A 17789-nucleotide genomic window follows, 5' to 3' on the forward strand; every position below is an offset into this window, starting at 1 on the left:
AGGACGATGATTGGGGTTCCTTCCAAGAATTCTACAACGAACTCACTCACTTAACGAACATCAAATTCAAGGTGGAATGGGAAATAGATCATAAATTACCTTTTTTAGATTTCTTAATAATTAGAAATTCATAGTCTTTATCGTTCACAGTTTATAGGAAGCCCACCCACACAAGGAGCTACCTACCTTTCTTTAGCCACCATCCAGACAAAATAAAATATAGTGTCGCTTCAGGCCTATTCTTATGGGCTTTGAGAATTTGTAGTTCACAATATTTAGACATGGAACTAATATCAGTAAGAAGTCAACAAACAAAATTAGGATACCCGTCATGGTTAAAAAAAAAAAAAAAAAAAACCTTAGCAAGGCCAAAATTAGTTTTTACAAATCAGATTCCCATTCTGCCATGAATCATAAGTGGGATAATAGTTGCATAAAATTACCTTATGATAAATCAATTAATGACTTGTCTCATTTGTTACCAAAAGAAAAAGTAAATTTTATCTTCAATTATCCCAACAACTTGTTCAGTAAAGTTGTCAATATACATCATAGATCTAAGAGTAATACAACTCCTGGAGTTCATAAATTACCTTGTTTAGATTGCAAGGATGTATATTGGGGACAAATGGGTAGAGACCTCACCACCAGGATCAAAGAACACAAGAACTCTGTAAAATATGGGGAGGAAAATTCCGCCGTATTTCAGCATGTCACAAACAAAACCCATCAGATAAATTGGGATGATGCTGAAATAATTTATAAATCTAAATGCAGTTTCAGAAGAAAAATGGTAGAATCCTCTTTGATAAATAATTTTCCAAATTATATTTCTTATGGTCAATGGTCACCAGATTGTATATCTTCATTTGCAATAAATAAAATGTTACCTTCTACATTAGCAGTCGACAAAATCCACCAAGGTCCATGCAACGCCGGACACGTGACCTGAGCCCCCGTCCCTTCCTGCTTACCTCACTACATTGTTCTCTACTCTGTAATTCACATCTGCTGAGGAGGATCACAGTTAGTGATCGAAATATACAGATCTTTATACTTTCGCTTATTCTTCTCCGAAAGTGGGTTATCAGTATTATTTTACCAACATGCCAACATGCTGCGACAAAACTTTGTTGTGACATTTACCTATCTCTTCACTTACTAGCATAGCCATCCCTTCTCTCCCTCACCCTCTCTTCACTCCTGATAACCTCCCAAACTTACACTCACCCTTCCCTCTCAACTTAGTTTCACTCAAAGCAAACATTTCCATCTTTCTTCTCACAAACATACTACCTATCTCTTCCTTTTTACTCTCATCTGCAGTGGCGGCGCCAGGGGGGGGCTTTAGCCCCCCCCTCAAAAAAGTGGCCAGCCCCCCCAACTCAAATGAGCAAATTGAAATTTAAAACACTCATTGAAATAATTTTATTAAGTGGAATTTTTAATTGCCAGGGCTAAAGATTTGTCAGCCATCAGTGCTAGCCCAACCATTAACCCTCTCCCCTTCTGAAATGAGGATAATATATGTGTATTATCATATTACTATTAGCCCCCCAAAAAAATTTGTCGGATGCGAAAAAAATCATATTAATAATAAAACAAACAAAAACTATAATAATGTAAATAACAAATAAAATACATAAATAAATGCATAGGTATAGTTAAATAATAAACGAACAGGTCAATAGTAAATAATAATAAATTGACATATAACTAATAATAAATGAAAATCAGACACAAATAATAAAACAAAAATGTAATTTTCGCAGGAAAATTAATTTTTCCCTGATACAAACCTGAGGTACTCCTTACAATAGGATACTTTCGCGTAGCGCGAATATTTCTACTGCGAAATTAAAATCCTCACTCTGTGGGTCTGGGCAACGCTTATCTTCAGTAAGGGGCCCCACAAGTCTCGCACACTATAACCATTCTCTGAGCCAGGTATGAATTAAGCACAAGGTTTGTCAGGCAAGGAGAAGGAACTGTTTAGAGGGGTGGTTGAGGAGGGCCATTAAAGGTAAGGAGTACCTCAGGTTTGTATCAGGGAAAAATTAATTTTCCTGCGAAAATTACATTTGTTCCGAAGAATACAAACTCTTCGGTACTCCTTACAATAGGAGACTCGGACTTAGGAGGGAAGGAAGTTGTTATCTAGCCTGGGAAACCGCTGTAAGGAAAATCTAGTGTGCTAAGACTATGTTGACCAGACCCCTATACATTCCCCTCACTTTGAAGTGCACCCCTTTCTGTTCCCTGGAGTGGAGACAGACAGGTTATAATCACTTTTGTACCACTGAAGGGCTTGAATTGATTCCCTTGGAATGCTTGAGAGCCCGTGGGTGAGGTAAGGGAATGTAAGAGTATGAGAAGGACTTTGGAAAGTTATCCCTGCAGTTGCCGAGCCAGAACCTGGATGAGTTGTCAGGGTCGGCTGTGTGCTCTTGAGGAGGGGTATATCATTTTCAGGACTTCTTGGGCGGCCACTATGGGGCCCAAAGATAAGTTCCCTAAAGATTCCCGCATAACTTCTTTGAGGTAAATGGAAGTGAACGTATTCTGGCTCTTCCATATACCTGCTTGAAGAACCTGGTTGACTGACAGATTCTTTCTGATGACTAGGGAGGTCCCTACTGCCCTCAGGTCATGGGCAATGTGTGGTTCATGTTGCAGGCTCTGCGGATGACTTCCATTGTCCAGTAAGAAATGGAATTCTTAATGATGGGCTACCTTTAGTAGAGATGAACAACCTCTTTAATTCTGGTCGAAGATGTTCGGTTCTCTTGAGGTAGGTCCGGATGGCTCGTACCGGGCATAGAACTGTTTCAGTCTATTCTCCCCCTGCAAATTCGTCTAAGGACGGAACACTAAAGGACCAGAATCTAGGGTCGGATTTGGCAGGATCTTGGTTTTTGGCAATGAATTGAGGCATGAAAGTGAAGGAGACCTCTTTCCATCCTTTGGAATGGGCGACTCTATAAGAGATGGCATGTAACTCCCCTACTCTCTTGGAAGATGCCAGGGCTAGCAGAAAAAAAAAAAAACTGTCCTCTAGGTGAGGTCCTTCAGATGTGCCTCTCGGAGAGGTTCGTAAGGGAGACCCCTCAGAGAGTTCAGGACTAATGCCACATCCTGCGGAGGAGAACTGATTTCCCTGGGGGGGCATGATCTTTGAAGTGCCCGAAGAGCATGGAAATTTCCGGTGAAAGGGCTAGGACCATGCCCTTCAGAGAAAACACCTGATTTAGAGCTGCCCTATAGCCTTGTACTGCCGAGAGGGAGATCTTCTTGGACTTCCTGAGGAAGTGGAAGGAGGCGATCTCAGGAATGGTGGCTCAATCTGGGACTAACTTCCTGGAGTGGCACCATTTTGCAAAGGCATTGCATTTCCCTTGATAAAGGTTAGCTGAGGAAGAGCGAATAGGAGCGGACATGTCCTCTGCCACTTCTCTGGGAAAACCCTTCTTTAGGAGGATCCGGACCATAGTCTGAACGAGTGAAGATTGAGTGCTGAAGGGTTCTTGTGCCAAGGCCCGTTGATGGGTGGATACAGAAGATCTGGTCTTCCCTGAAGGGCCAGAGGCTCTTCTACTGCTAGCTCGAAGGCGTCTGGAAACCATGGGGCTTCGGGCCACCAAGGAGCGATCAAAGTCATCCGAAGGTAGGATGCGTGTCTTGCTCTCAGGAGTACCTTCTGGAGCAAGGGAAATGGTGGTAAAGCGTAGGAGTCCAGGTTGTCCCAACTTTACAGAAGAGCGTCTTCTCCTGCTGCCAGAGGATCCGGGAAAGGGCTGAAATATATTGGGAGTTGGTGATTCCATCTCATTGCAAAAAGGTCCACTAGAGGGGAGCCCCATTTGCTGAGGATGAAGTTCGCTACCTCTCGATAGAGGGACCATTCTGTGTTGATTATCTGATTCTTCCTGCCGAGGTGGTCCGCCCAGACATTCCTCTTCCCCGGGATGTAGCGGGCTTTGAGTGACACCTGGAGATTCTTGGCTAGGTTGAGGATGTCCATCATCAGAAGGCATAGTTCCTGGGAGACTGTGCCCCCCTTGCTCGTTCAGGTAGGCTACTACCGAGGAATTGTTCGACATTATGCCCACTACTTTTCCTGAGACTTGATCCTTGAAGTGACGGAGAGCCAGGAGTACTGCTTTCAACTCAAGCCAATTGATATGGGCTGTCCGCTCGACTGTGGACCAGGAACCGCTGATGTGATCGTCGTTGAGGTGGGCTCCCCAGCCCTCCTTGGAGGCATCGGAGAACAGGAGGACTTCGGGGGGAGATGGGCCGAGGGGCATCCCCATGAGAAGGTTGCATGGGCCTTCCACCAGAGAAGATAATCCTTGACTTCTTCGGTGAGGGAGATGTGTTGTAGGGGTTCTCCCTCTTGCGGGGCCCACTGAGACTTGAGGAGCCACTGTAGCGGTCGCATTCTTTGTCTACTCCTGGGGATTAATTTCTCTATGGAGGCCATATGGCCCAGGAGGATTTGGCAGTGTGTCGCCGTCAGGAACCTGGTCGATAGTGCCTGTGCAACTAGAGAAGCGAGATTCTGGATCCCCTTTTCTACTGGGAAGGACTCCATTAGGGAGGAGTCCAGGACCATACCCAGGTACGTGACTCTCTGTCTTGGTAAGAAATCTGACTTTTCCGGGTTGACTACTGTGCCCAATTTCAGGACAAAGGTTAGGACCATTCTCAGGTGTTCTTGGCATAGCTGGGCGGAATGTGCAAGGATCAGCCAGTTATCCAAGTAACGGGGTAGTTGAATTCCCCTGGAGTGGGACCACGCTGAAACGAGGTTGAACACACTGGAGAAGACTTGGGGTGCTGTGGAAAGTCCGAAGCAGAGGCAGGGGAAGTGGAAGGTGTTGCCCCTGTGGATGATTCTGAGGAATTTCCTGGAGGAGGGATGCACTGGTATGTGGAAATAGGCATCTTGGAGGTCCAGCGACACCATGAAGTCCCCTTCCCTGATAGACGCCCTTACGGACTCTGGGGTGTCCATTCGGAACTTCGTCAGGAAAAGGAACTTGTTGAGTGGAGACAAATAGATGACTGGTCTCCACACCCCTGTTGTCTTTTCTACTAGGAATAGCCTTGAGTAGAACCCTGGGTCCGGAGTCGAGACTTCCTCTAAAGCTCCTTTCTGGAGCAGAACGGAGGATTCCTCCGCTAGGGCCCGCCCGCGAGCCGAGTCCGGGTGGAAGCTGCTGACTTGGATGGGATAGGGGGAGAGGTTTGGGACAGTGGGAAAGGGAAGACAATAGCCTGTCTTAATGACTTAGTAGGTCCAGTCTTCCGCCCCGGCCTCTTCCCATGCTCTCCAGTAGAGGGAGAGGCAACCCCCTATCTTGTGCGGAGGGGCTGGCGAATTCCTAGGATTCCTGTGGGGGAGTCCGGAGCCTCTATAATGTTTGCGTCTAGGATCTCTAGTCGTAAAGGGACGGGGCTTTCCTGTCTGCCTTTTAGACTTGGAGTGGAGGGGTAGGGAATCAGCATGCGGGTTAGAAGGGGGGCCCTCTTCAATGGAGCATAAATTTCTCTGAGGAGGGGATCACTGGGGTCTCCTAGGACGGTGTCTCTCCTGCGGGACTCAATGTTGGCCCAAGACGTTAAGAGGCAGGCCGCTTGATGCTTCAGAGCTCTGCTCGAGCTTTCCCATAGAGCCTGGAGGTTGCAGCCCTGGTAAAAACTCCCTTACTGAAGCCAAGACGCGTTCCAGCCGGGAGTGCACCGCGAGAGAGAGAGAGCCAGGCCCTGAACGAGGTCCCTGGATTCTCTGCCGGAAAGGATGACGTTTCTTCTGAGCAGTGAATCCACGTCCGCTTTGACAAGCTCTGGTAAACGAGCCGGGATCAAGGCTGCTTAAGGTTTGTCCCTGATGGGAAGTAGAAGCGTTTTGCTGTTTCACTAGAACAGAGCGCCAGCGCGGTTTTTCGGTTGCCCGGTTTGTGAGTGCGTCGGAGGCCTGGTTCATGGCTCGTACCGTCTGTGTACTCCATGGGAGTTGGTTTTGTTGTTTGAGAATTGCCCGTCCTGAAGATTTCAGACTCGAACGTGACTTCCACTTCTTGTGGAAGGCTCAGTTGATTAGCTCTCCTAACTTTAGAGAGGATCTCTGAGCAGGAGGGTGTAACAACCATCAGGGATTCCGACTGGGAATCCTGCGAAGTTTGGTAACTTGCCCTCTCATCCCCGGCGCTGTGGATGTCGTCGCCGTTGTAGCTGGCGCCTGTCCGGTCAGCGAGAAACACCGCGTCTGCAACCTCGTCCCTGATCTCTGTCCTTGTGAGCAAAGTGCATGGAAAGGTCACAGTTGATCACCCGGCTCTTCCTACGGTGGGTGTTATGCGTACTGCGGGATTCCTGAGTAGAAGAGACTAAGGGGCTCTTTGTCTTTGAACCCGGGTTCTTTGTCCGTGCCGGCGTCGAGTTTCCGGGATGCGTCGGGGGCAAGCCGCAAGCGACCACATCCGAGAAAAATGTCATACAGGAGCGGTAGCTAGAGGTGGCCTGAGGCGCATGTCCGTCTACGCTAACCGTCCTGGTTGAAGGAAGAGAGGACAACTTGGCCTGAGAATGACTCGAAGTGGACGTTGTACCACCTTCCTGGCTACTACGCTTTGGAGGAGGGACCGTCGAGTATCCGGGATGGGTCGAGGGCAAGCCGCAAGCGACCTCATCCGGGAAAAACCTCGTACAGGAACGGTAGCTAGAGGTGGCCTGAGGCGCATGTCCGTCTACGCTAACCGTCCTGGTTGAAGGAAGAGAGGACAACTTAGCCTGAGAATGACTCGAGGTGGACGTTGTACCACTTTCCTGGCTACTACGCTTTGGAGGAGGGACCGTCGAGTATCCGGGATGGGTCGAGGGCAAGCCGCAAGCGACCTCATCCGGGAAAATCTCGTACAGGAGCGGTAGCTAGATGTGGCCTGAGGCGCATATCCGTCTACGCTAACCGTCCTGGTTAAAGGAATAAAGGACAACTTGGCCTGAGAATGACTCGAGGTGGACGTTGTACCACTTTCCTGTCTACTACGCCGTGGAGGAGGGAGAGAATTGCTCGTCTCCTCTGAAGCCGTAGTCTGCCTTCTCTTGTTTTTGGAGGGTGAAGAGGGAAGCTATTTTCTATGCTTGCGCACCTTTTCCCCTGCATGTGCTTTCCTGTGAACATGAAAGTACACGGAACACTGACTATCATCTCACTGAATGCACGTCTCACACGGGGATGAAGGTGAACACTTAAGAGCTATACACTTGAAACACCAAATGTGAGGATCCACTTGGGCTGGCGGTAAGGGGGTGAGACAAAGGTATCTCCCTTCGGCGAAGGCACACAACCCATCTTGAACAACAACAATACTGGAACCAGATTCCATACTTACAGTGAAGGGTAGGATACCCGGTGGCGGTTAAGGGAATAATACAGGAAAGGGAGAAGCACTTAATAAATTCCAGGACACAGGATGGCGTAGGGAAACCCCGATGAAATTGAAGGACGACGAACTCCTTAGCGTCCTGGGAGTGAGCTGGCGACAATCGAAGCGGGTTGCTTGATTTTCGGCACAGACGTAAACATAGAACCGTTGAGTAATTAACGGTTCGCTGCCGCGCTAATAATGGAGTTTGACTGAGAATCGGCCCATTAAGGGGGAAACCGATAAAAACTAAACATGTATAGTAGAGAGATGTTAACGCGGTCACTACTGCGAAGAGAATGGTTATAGTGTGCGAGACTTGTGGTGGAGGGCAAGCCCCCCCCTCCTTGCCCCAATGGGGCCCCTTACTGAGGATAAGCGTTGCCCAGACCCACAGAGTGAAGATTTTAATTTCGCAGTAGAAATATTCGCACTACGCGAAAGTATCCTATTGAAAGGAGTACCGAAGAGTTTGTATTCTTCGGAACAAACAAATAATATAAGATAAATCATAATCATTACAGCATCTTACTTAGGTATTTATCTAAATGATTCTTAAAGCTTCGAACTGAACTACATTGCACTACCTGTGCAGGAAGTTTCTTCCATTCATTAACTACACGGTTGGCAAAGTTGTTTCTACCTACTTCCAAATTGAATCTATTTCCGGACAGTTTGAGACCATTGTTTCTTGTCTGATTCTCATTCAATGTAGACCCTCTTATGTCTTTACTTTTTTTAGGAATTGAATATACAGTTGAATTAAAAGTCTGGATGAAATGAAAAACAATATGAATAGTAGGTAAACCTGTTGTTGTTTGAAGATGACACTGCATTTATGCCAGGGTCAGAGGAGAGACTGAGACAGCGAGTGGCAGAGTTTGGGAGGGTATGTAAAAATAGAATACATACATACATACATATACCAAAGGCTTTTTTCCTCTTACACGGTAGGTAACCAAAAAACAAAGGCATAGAAACCACTCCCACCCATTCCATCCCCTACATAAACCACTCCCTCTTATCTTGGCACCTCCTGGATGACAGGTCATCCCTGCATCTTGTCCACTGCCCTGGGTCAGAAGCAATGTTGCAAGATACAGCAAGACTGCTTCATTAAATCGGCAACCCCCGCTCTCCATCCCCCCATTCAGAAAAGGAGATGGGGAGAAATCCCTTTGGGCTGCATCAATTTATTTCTCATACATACTCCTTCACCACCCCATCCCCCACCCACTACCCCTCATGCATCACAGCATCATCCATATACAATCTTAATTCACCCCTATCTTCTGCCCTCTCCAGTTCTTCCTCAACAGACATTCCCCTCTTTCTCAATGCCCCTTTTACCCCATCCATCCATCTCATCCTAGGTTACCCCATCATGTTCACTCCTTCTACCTCTGCCTTCCACATCTCTTTTACTCTTTCTTCACTCATTCTTTCTGTGTGTTCAAACCATCCCAATATTTTCATCAAACCTATCTCCCAACTCCCTTTCCATCCCTGTTCTCCTCCTCACCTTCTCAGTCTATCCAGTCCCCCAATCATACTTCTCAGACATTTCATCTCACACTCAAATTCCTTCTCTCTTCCTCTCTGTTCCATGTTTCTGCCCCATACAGTGCTGTTGGCACAAATACTCCTTCATGCAATCTCCTTTTAGCATCCATTCCCAAATGTCTATTTCTCATTACACTTTTTAATCCACCAAGGCATTTACTTGCTTCTCTCAATCTACATTCTACCTCCAACCCCACTCCTCCCTTTCCCATCACATTTGCACTCAAGTATCTAAAACTATCCACTTCCTCCAGTCCCTCTCCCTTAATACTCTCTTCCAATCTGCTGTCACTTTCTCCCCTAGTACATCTCATCACCTTACCTTTACCCACATTTATCTTCAACTTCCTTCTTTCCCACACCTTCCCAAACTCTGTCACTAGCTTCCTCAATCCCTCCTCTGATCCTGCTACAAGTGCAGTGTCATCAGTAAACAACAACTGGCTTATCTCCCACTTTTCTCCATTTTCTTTAACCATCTCCAATCCCTGACCCACTACCCTTGCATTCACCTCTTGCACCACCCCATCCATGTATAAATTGGACAGCCAGGGTCCCACCTTTACCTGAAACCACTCACTCTCTCCATTTCTATAGAATGCTGAAATTAAATTTGGGGAAAAAGGAAGGTGACAAGATGTACAATGGGAGAGTGTGGCAGTGAGTTTGATGTTAGTTTTAAAGGAGTCTGGGTAACATGTAACAGGGAATGAAAGATAAGGGTTTTAAGTAAACTTTAGAGTAAGGGAAGCAAGTAAATACCTGGGAGGAATGAAAAGTGACATAACAAATTGGTATCTGGGGATAAATGCAAAGAGAAGACTATAATGGAAAGATTATGTGCATTAATATGTATGGGACAAAGACTTGGAATCTAAGGGAGGCAGAAAGAAGCAGCCTAAATAGTGGGAGTTACAGGGATGTATGGTGAGAAAGAAAATGGAAGTGAAAAGAGTGTTGGTAGATAGGCTTGATCAAAGAATACCAGGATGGTTTGGACATATAGAAAGAACGAGTGAAGATAGACAAGCAATACGAGTGTGGAAGACAGAGGTGGATGGAGTAAACTTGAGGGAAAGACCAAGAATGGGGTGGATGGATGGGATGAAGAGGGCCTAGGGTACAAGGGGAATGTCTGTCAAGCAGGGAAGGGAGAGGGCAAGAGATAGGTGGTAGTGGAGAGTAGTTATGAATGGATAATCAACTGATGTGGCCCAGAAGGATTTCTTCTTGTCTGCTCTGTAATTTCTCAAATGGGTGTGTGTGTCATCATGTTATGAAATTGGGGTAAATCTGTTTTGGCTGTGGCCTTGCTATGGAGGTGCAGTGTCTTGTTGTATTGATTCTGACCTGAGAAATGGGCTGAGGGCATGCACGACACTTCATTCATCCACAACTGTGGGATGGATAAAGACTGGGTGCATCCCTCAATTGGCCAATCCTCTCTACAGGGTGGGTCAAAGGTTTTTTAGTATATATATTCATGGATGTATGTCTTTATGAAATCTGGCAAAATGAACAGTTGAATGGAAGGCACTAAAAGGAATTATACATGATAAATTATATATATTTTGAAGTTCTTGTATTACAACAATACAGGTGTCTGTTTTCAAACAATAAGTACCTTCTCCCCAGTTGTAAAATTATAAATAAATTGCTAATAGTTTTATGTTAAACCTGAAATATCAAGCACTTAAGATATATAGACAGCAATACACACTTGTGTAATTCCAGGTTAACTTAGTCATACACATGTGATATATGAATATTTGTCATGCATCCTTGGTGGATTCATATTGAGAGTAACAATGTATTCAGTTCTATGGCATTACAAGACAACCCATGGGTCACACTGCTAGTCACTTTACTGGTCTTCAATATCCACATAATGATTAGTGTGAAATCAATTTCACAGTTTCGAGTACAAGAAAATAATTAAACTATTAATCTTCCTACACTTATTATAATCCCCTAATAGGTCAGATACCTTAAAAAATTACAAATTTTACTGTTGGATCCAGTGAATAACTCATTATTATTGTTCCAGTATTCAGTATATGTTCACTGGTTTATGGGAAATTATAAAGGTGACCACTGTCATGATGAAGCTATAGAACAGCAAGTTAAATAATTTTCATGCCACATGCCTATATATGTAAAATTTTGGGGAATGGTAATGATAAACATAGTGGCTGATTAAACGCCATACATGTTTAGAGATTTCTGGTGTAAAAAAACACTAAAATGAGAGAAGGAAAAAGATAGGGAAGGTGGGAAAAAGGAAGAAGACTGCATACTGTGTTGCTAACAACTGGCATACCTATCCCTGGGGTCAATACTGAACCAAAGAGATGGGATCATAGAGGTGGTGAAAAAGATATTTAAGGAAGATAGCAGAGGACATAGAATCTAAAAAATATCATAATTCTCCTTTGAGTAGAGGTTAGTTTCCTATCAGAATGCTGCAAACCTCTGGTCCAAAAGTGTCGTGAAAGCTCCTAATATACTTATTGCATAAACTTTTTATTGTCAGTACCCAAGGTTGGAAGAAGGAGAGAGGGGAGAGGAGGAGGAGAAGTAGACAATGAAGGAAGAAGGGAATGAGTAGGAGGTAGGGGAGGAGAAAGAAGAGGATGACAAGGAGGAGCAGAAAGGAAGATAAGAAGAGAGGGTAGTAACAACAGACCATTTATTAGGAGTCTTTTCTTATTCACAACTTCAGAAACTCTCTCTTACTAAATAGTCTTAAACAAGAACTTCAAACTTTCAAAAGCCTTCTATTTAATGCTTTTAATGTTAGTCTTGATTAATCTGCAACCCCAGGTTCTTTTCTATAGTTACACTACAGGATCTACAAAGCTACTAAGAGCCACTGCATGACAAAAAGCTTTTTAGTTATGACCATAAGTTTGATCCAGGGACCAAGTGCTGGACTCCTACTTGAGTAGAGGAACAGTGGAGAACTCATCTCTGTGATGCAGTAACATCACATCTTACAATGCATATAATATCAACTTTGGTAATCTTTGTATGTTTAACCATTAACACTTAAAAAAAAAAAAAAAAAAAAAATTATAGACTTCAGTAATTATCAAACATAATTTATTTTGATAAGGATCTATAGATGTACATTATCTTTCTAACAACTATTAGTAACCACTTTAAGCTATCATCTACTTCCATTACCTGAACCATTTTGCTATCAAATAGCATTTTATTTTTACAGTACATTTGTAATGAGATAATTTCTCTCAGTTGAGGTAGAACATCCCACAGTCAAAAGGATATTTACTGTACTCATACTGAGTAATGGCTGCACAAGATTTAGCTATCACATACATATACCAAAGGCTTTTTCACCTTTACACAGGAGGCAGCCAAAAAACAAAGGCATAAAATCCACTCCCACCCATTCCATTCTATCTCCATATACTCCACTCCCATTCACTCCCCTCCCTTTGAAAATCAGAGGACGCTGTTGCAAAAATCAAGGCTCTACTTACATAAGGGCAAATACAATATATATATATATATATATATATATATATATATATACACATACTAGATCACCCGTGACCTGTTGGGTCAAATTAAATCTTAAATGATACATTGTTAATAAAATGGCCAATAAAATCTTTAAGACAATGCTCTTATATTTACAACATTCTTTGTACAATTTGAATGATTTAAAAACACTTTAATATTTTCCTTTTGCTTAACTCTAGCGCAATATATAATTTTCCAAGCTGAAACACAGGTTTGTCTAGAACTCTAGATAAACTAAAACTTTCTGAAAAATCTGTCCTTGAGACTTATGAATGGTCATGGCAAACGCTGATTGAATTGGAAACTGAATTTTTGCAAACGAAATATTTTCTCCTTCAGATAAAACAATTTTCAATCATGGAATTAGAAGATTGTGACATTATGTCATCGTTACTTGGAACACTATGCATCATATTATTTATATGGTTCATAATATTTTAATAAACTCATTATGCTTCATAGAAGCTAATTCAGGAGCCTTTAATCCCTTACAAAGGAGGTAGCCAAAAACACAAAGACATACAAACCACTCCCCCCTTTCCATCCCCCCATCCCTCATGGCTCCTCTTGGACGAAGGGTCATCCCTGCATCTGAACCACTGTCCTAGCTCAGAAGCAGTGTCACAAGACACAGCATATCCACAGCAAGGGTGCTTCATTAAATCAGCGACCACCCACTATCTGTCCCCTTATGAACAAATGGAGATGATGGGAAGAAATCCCTTTGGGCTGCGTCAATTGATTTTTCACATATACTCCTTCACCCACAATCCCACTATCCCTCATGCATCACAGCATCATCCATACACAACCATTCTCCACTCGCCCCATCTTCTGTCTTCTCCCATCCTTCCTCAACAGACATTCCCCTCTTCCCAAAGCCCCTTTTACCCCATCCATCCATCTCATCCTTGATCGCCCCCTCATGTTCACTCCCTCTACCTCTGCTTTCCACATCTCTTTTACTAATCCTTCTTCACTCATTCTTTCCATGTGTCCAAACCATCCCAATACTCTTTCATTAAACCTATCTCCCAACTCCTTTTCCACCCCCATTCTCCTCCTCACCTTCTCATTCTATCCAGTCTAGTAACCCCTATCATACTTCTCAGGCACCTCATCTCAAATACATTCAAACTCCTTCTCTCTTATATTTCATGTTTCTACCCCATACAGTGCTGTTGGCACAATCACTCCATTCCCAAATGTCTATTTCTCATTACACTTTTTATTCCACCAAGGCATTTACTTGCTTCTCTCAATCTACATTCTACCTCCACCTCCACTCCTGTTTCCCACCACATTCACACCCAAGTATCTAAAACTATCCACTTCCTCCAGTCGCTCTCCCTTATTGCTCACTTACAGTCTGCTGCCACTTTCACCCCTTGTACATCTCATTACCTTACTTTTGCCCACATTTATCTTCAACTTCCTTCTTTTGTACACCCTCCCAAACTCTGTCACTAACTTCCTCAATCCCTTCCCCTGATCCTGCTACATGTGCAGTGTCATCAGTAAACAACAACTGGCTTGTCTCCCACTTTTCTCTATTTTCTTTAACCATCTCCAATCCCTGACCCACTACCACTGCATTTACCTCTAGCACCACCCCATCCATGTGTAAATTGAACAGCCAAGGTGACATAACACATCCCTGACAAAGTCCCACCTTTACCTTAAACCACTCTCTCCATCTGTGATTCTAACACAAACTCTACTACTCTTGTAAAAATTCTTGACTGCTCTTAAAAGCTTTCCTCTTATCCCACATATTTGCAATACCTCCCACAGTGCCTTCCTGTCTACCCTGCCATGAGCCTTTTCCAAATCCATAAAGACCCAAAAAACATCCTTACCTTGTCCTAAAGCTTTCTCACATATGTCTTATCATAAAAATCTGATCCACACAACCCCTAGCTGTCCTAAACCCACACTGTTCCTCTCCTAATCCTCTCAATCAAGATCCTCCCTTGAGCCTTCCCAGCTACTCTGAAACTACTACTCACACATTTGTCCCCTTTTCCCTTATAAAGTGGAACTATACATGCACTCCTCCAGTTCTCTGGCACTCTAGCCTCTCTTAAACATTAAATAACCTCACCAGCCCCACCATCATTGTACATTCCGTATGTCGCCCATCCTACCCAGGTGCCTTACCTGCTTTCATCATCTGTCTTCCCTTCATCTTTCCTTAATTCTCCTCCATTTTCTTTATTCATCACTGTCATTTCCTTAATGTTTCCCACTGCAACTACCTTTCCTTCCCTATCCTCCTTCACATTTAGCAACTCCCTAAAATGCTCTGCCCATCTTCCTCTTACTGCCTTCTCTTTCATTATCATCTCTCCATCTGCACCTTTTACCTTTCTTCTCTACTTGATTCCCTTCCTCCTTTCTTAACTTTTTCAAAATATCTTTTTATTACTTTCAAAATGTTGTCATACTCTTACCCCATTTCACATCTGCTCTCCTATTTGCCTCCTTTATCTTATGCTTAACTTCTCTTTTTTTTTGCACCTCTCACATGATAATCTCATCTTGTTTTGTAAACAATCTGTGAAAGCTTGCTTCTTCTCTTCTTTGCTTCCTCATCCCACCACTCACTACACTTCCTTCTATTTCCTACCATCCTCCTTGTTCCACACATCTTTGCACACCTTGTGACTCCCTCCTTGAACCTTCCCCATTCCTCCTCCACTCCTAGTTCTACTCTATCCTTCACTCCCTCCCACTCCTCTTTCAGCTCCTTCCTGTACTCCTTTTCTTTGTAATTTAAGCAGTTTATTTTAACTGCCCCCCTACCTTCTGTCCTTTTCCTTTTTCTCCATTTATCTTCCACTATCAACTTATCCTCCACCAAAAAATGATCTGATATTCACCCACTCTTTCCCTTTAGAATATGTACATCCTTAACTCTTCCTACCATACTCCTGGTTACCACTATATAGTCCATTAACACTACCACCCTCTCCCATGTGTACTTATGCTTGAGTTTCTTCCTAAACACTGTATTTGCTATGGTCAACTTTCAAGACACATTTCTACCATCAACTCTTCACTACAACTTTTTCCTGGAACTCCACACTTACCAACAACTCTGTCTATTGGTTCATTTCCTACCCTAGCATTTAGGTCTCCCAATACCACTACATTGACATTTTTCCATAATCCCTCTATGAATTCATTTAAATATATCCAAAAAGCCTCCCTTTCCTCTACACTCTTCTCACTACCAGGCTCATATGCACTTACAAAGACCCATATCTCACTTCCCAGTTTCAACTTCATCCACATTAACCTTGAAGAAACCTCCTTCTACTCCACTACATGCTTACCTATCTTTTCAGTTACTAGCATAGCCACCCTTCTCTCCCTTGTCCTCTCTTCTTCCCAAGATCTTCCCAACTACACTCCTAAACTCAAACTTGCCCCTGCCTTTCAACTTAGTTTCACTCAATTCCAACACAAACATACTGCCTATCTCTTCCCTTTTACTCTCACCTGTACCACATCAACACACATTAATAGACCCAAACCTTAGGGTACTGGTTGGAAAACTCCTCACAGACCCTCTATGCCTTTACTTTTTTTAGGAATGCCCCCTTCGGGTCTACAGGAAGAAGGATGCCTAGTCCTAACCCTGTCCAATTTTGTTACCTAATACGATTCAAGCAGAAAGAATTGGTGGTTCGAGAGGTGAATGCAAGGGTAGTGGGTCAGGGGTTGGAGATGATTAAAGAGAATGAAGAAAAGTGGGAGGTGAGCCAGCTGTTGTTTGCTGACGAAACTGCGCTTGTAGCAGGATCAGAGGAGGGATTGAGGAAGTTAGTGAGAGTTTGAGAAGGTGTGTGAAAGAAGGAAGCTGAGGATAAATGTGGGCAAAAGTAAGGTGATGAGATGTACAAGGGGAGAGAGTGACAGTAGGCTGGAAGTGAGCATTAAGGGTGAGAAACTGGAGGAAGTGGATAGTTTCAGATACTTGGGTGCGAATGTGACAGGAAAGGGAGGCGTGGGGGTGGAGGTAGAATGTAGATTGAGAGAAGCAAGTAAATGCCTTGGTGGATTAAAAAGTGTAATGAGAAATTGACATCTGGGAATGGATGCTAAGAGGAGGTTATATGAAGGAGTGATTGTGCCAACAACAATGTACGGGGCAGAAACATGGAACATGAGAGAGGAAGAGAGAATGAGTTTGAATGTGTTTGAGATGAAATGTCTGAGAAGTATGATAGGGGTTACTAGGCTAGATAGAGTGAGAAATGAGGAGGTGAGGAGAACAGGGGTGGAAAGGGAGCTGGGAGATAGGGTTGATGAAAGAGTATTAGGATGGTTTGGACACATGGAAAGAATGAGTGAAGAAAGATTAATAAAAGAAGTGTGGAAGGCGGAGGTGGAAGGAGTGAATATGAGGGGGCGTCCTAGAATGAGATGGATGGATAGATGGGGTGAGAGGAACATCTGTAGAGGAAGGACGGGAGAGGACAGAAGATAGGGGTGAATGGAGAAGGGTTAAGTATAGATGAGGCTGTGATGCATGAGGGGGAGTGGGTGGGGGATGGGTGTGAGGAAGTATGTATGAAAAAAAATTTGATGTAGCCCGAAGGGATTTCTCCCCGTCTTCTCCTTTTCTGCATGAGGGGACGGAGAGGGGGGTCGCCGAATTTATGAAGCGGCCTTGCTGTGGATGTGCTGTGTCTTGCGACACTGCTTCTGACCCAGAGCAGTGGACAGGATGCAGGGATGACCCGTCATCCAGGAGGTGCCAAGATAGGAGGGAGGGAGGAGGGGAGTGGAATATATGGGAAATGAAATGGGTGGGAGTGGTTCCTATACCTTTTTCTTTTTGGCTACCCCCCCCGTAAGGGGGAAAAAAGCCTTTGGTATATGTATGTATCCTTTTCCCCACCACAGGGTTCAGTGAAATGAGAAAATGAATATTCAGAGAAATGGTAGAGGACAGTAACAAGAGTGGGGGCACAGTATAACAGAGGGGCAGTTGCAGTATAATAAATTATCATCATTTCTCTACGAATAGAGATTTCCTCTACCACAGACAAAATTATGTGTGGCTCTGGTCTATAGGGGCACCCCATATAGAACCTATAGTATCAGCTGCATGATACTTAGCAGCTTTTAACCCCAGAATAACATGCATCCAATAACCCAAAGATAAATAGAATGTCTCATGTCAGTTGTTAGTAATCCCATTTCATGTACCCATGAAAGCTATGTTCAATAAAAATCATA

Source organism: Oratosquilla oratoria, chromosome 20, assembly GCF_046742065.1.
Source record: "Oratosquilla oratoria isolate Oo_2021 chromosome 20, ASM4674206v1, whole genome shotgun sequence".
Lineage (NCBI taxonomy): Eukaryota > Metazoa > Arthropoda > Malacostraca > Stomatopoda > Squillidae > Oratosquilla > Oratosquilla oratoria.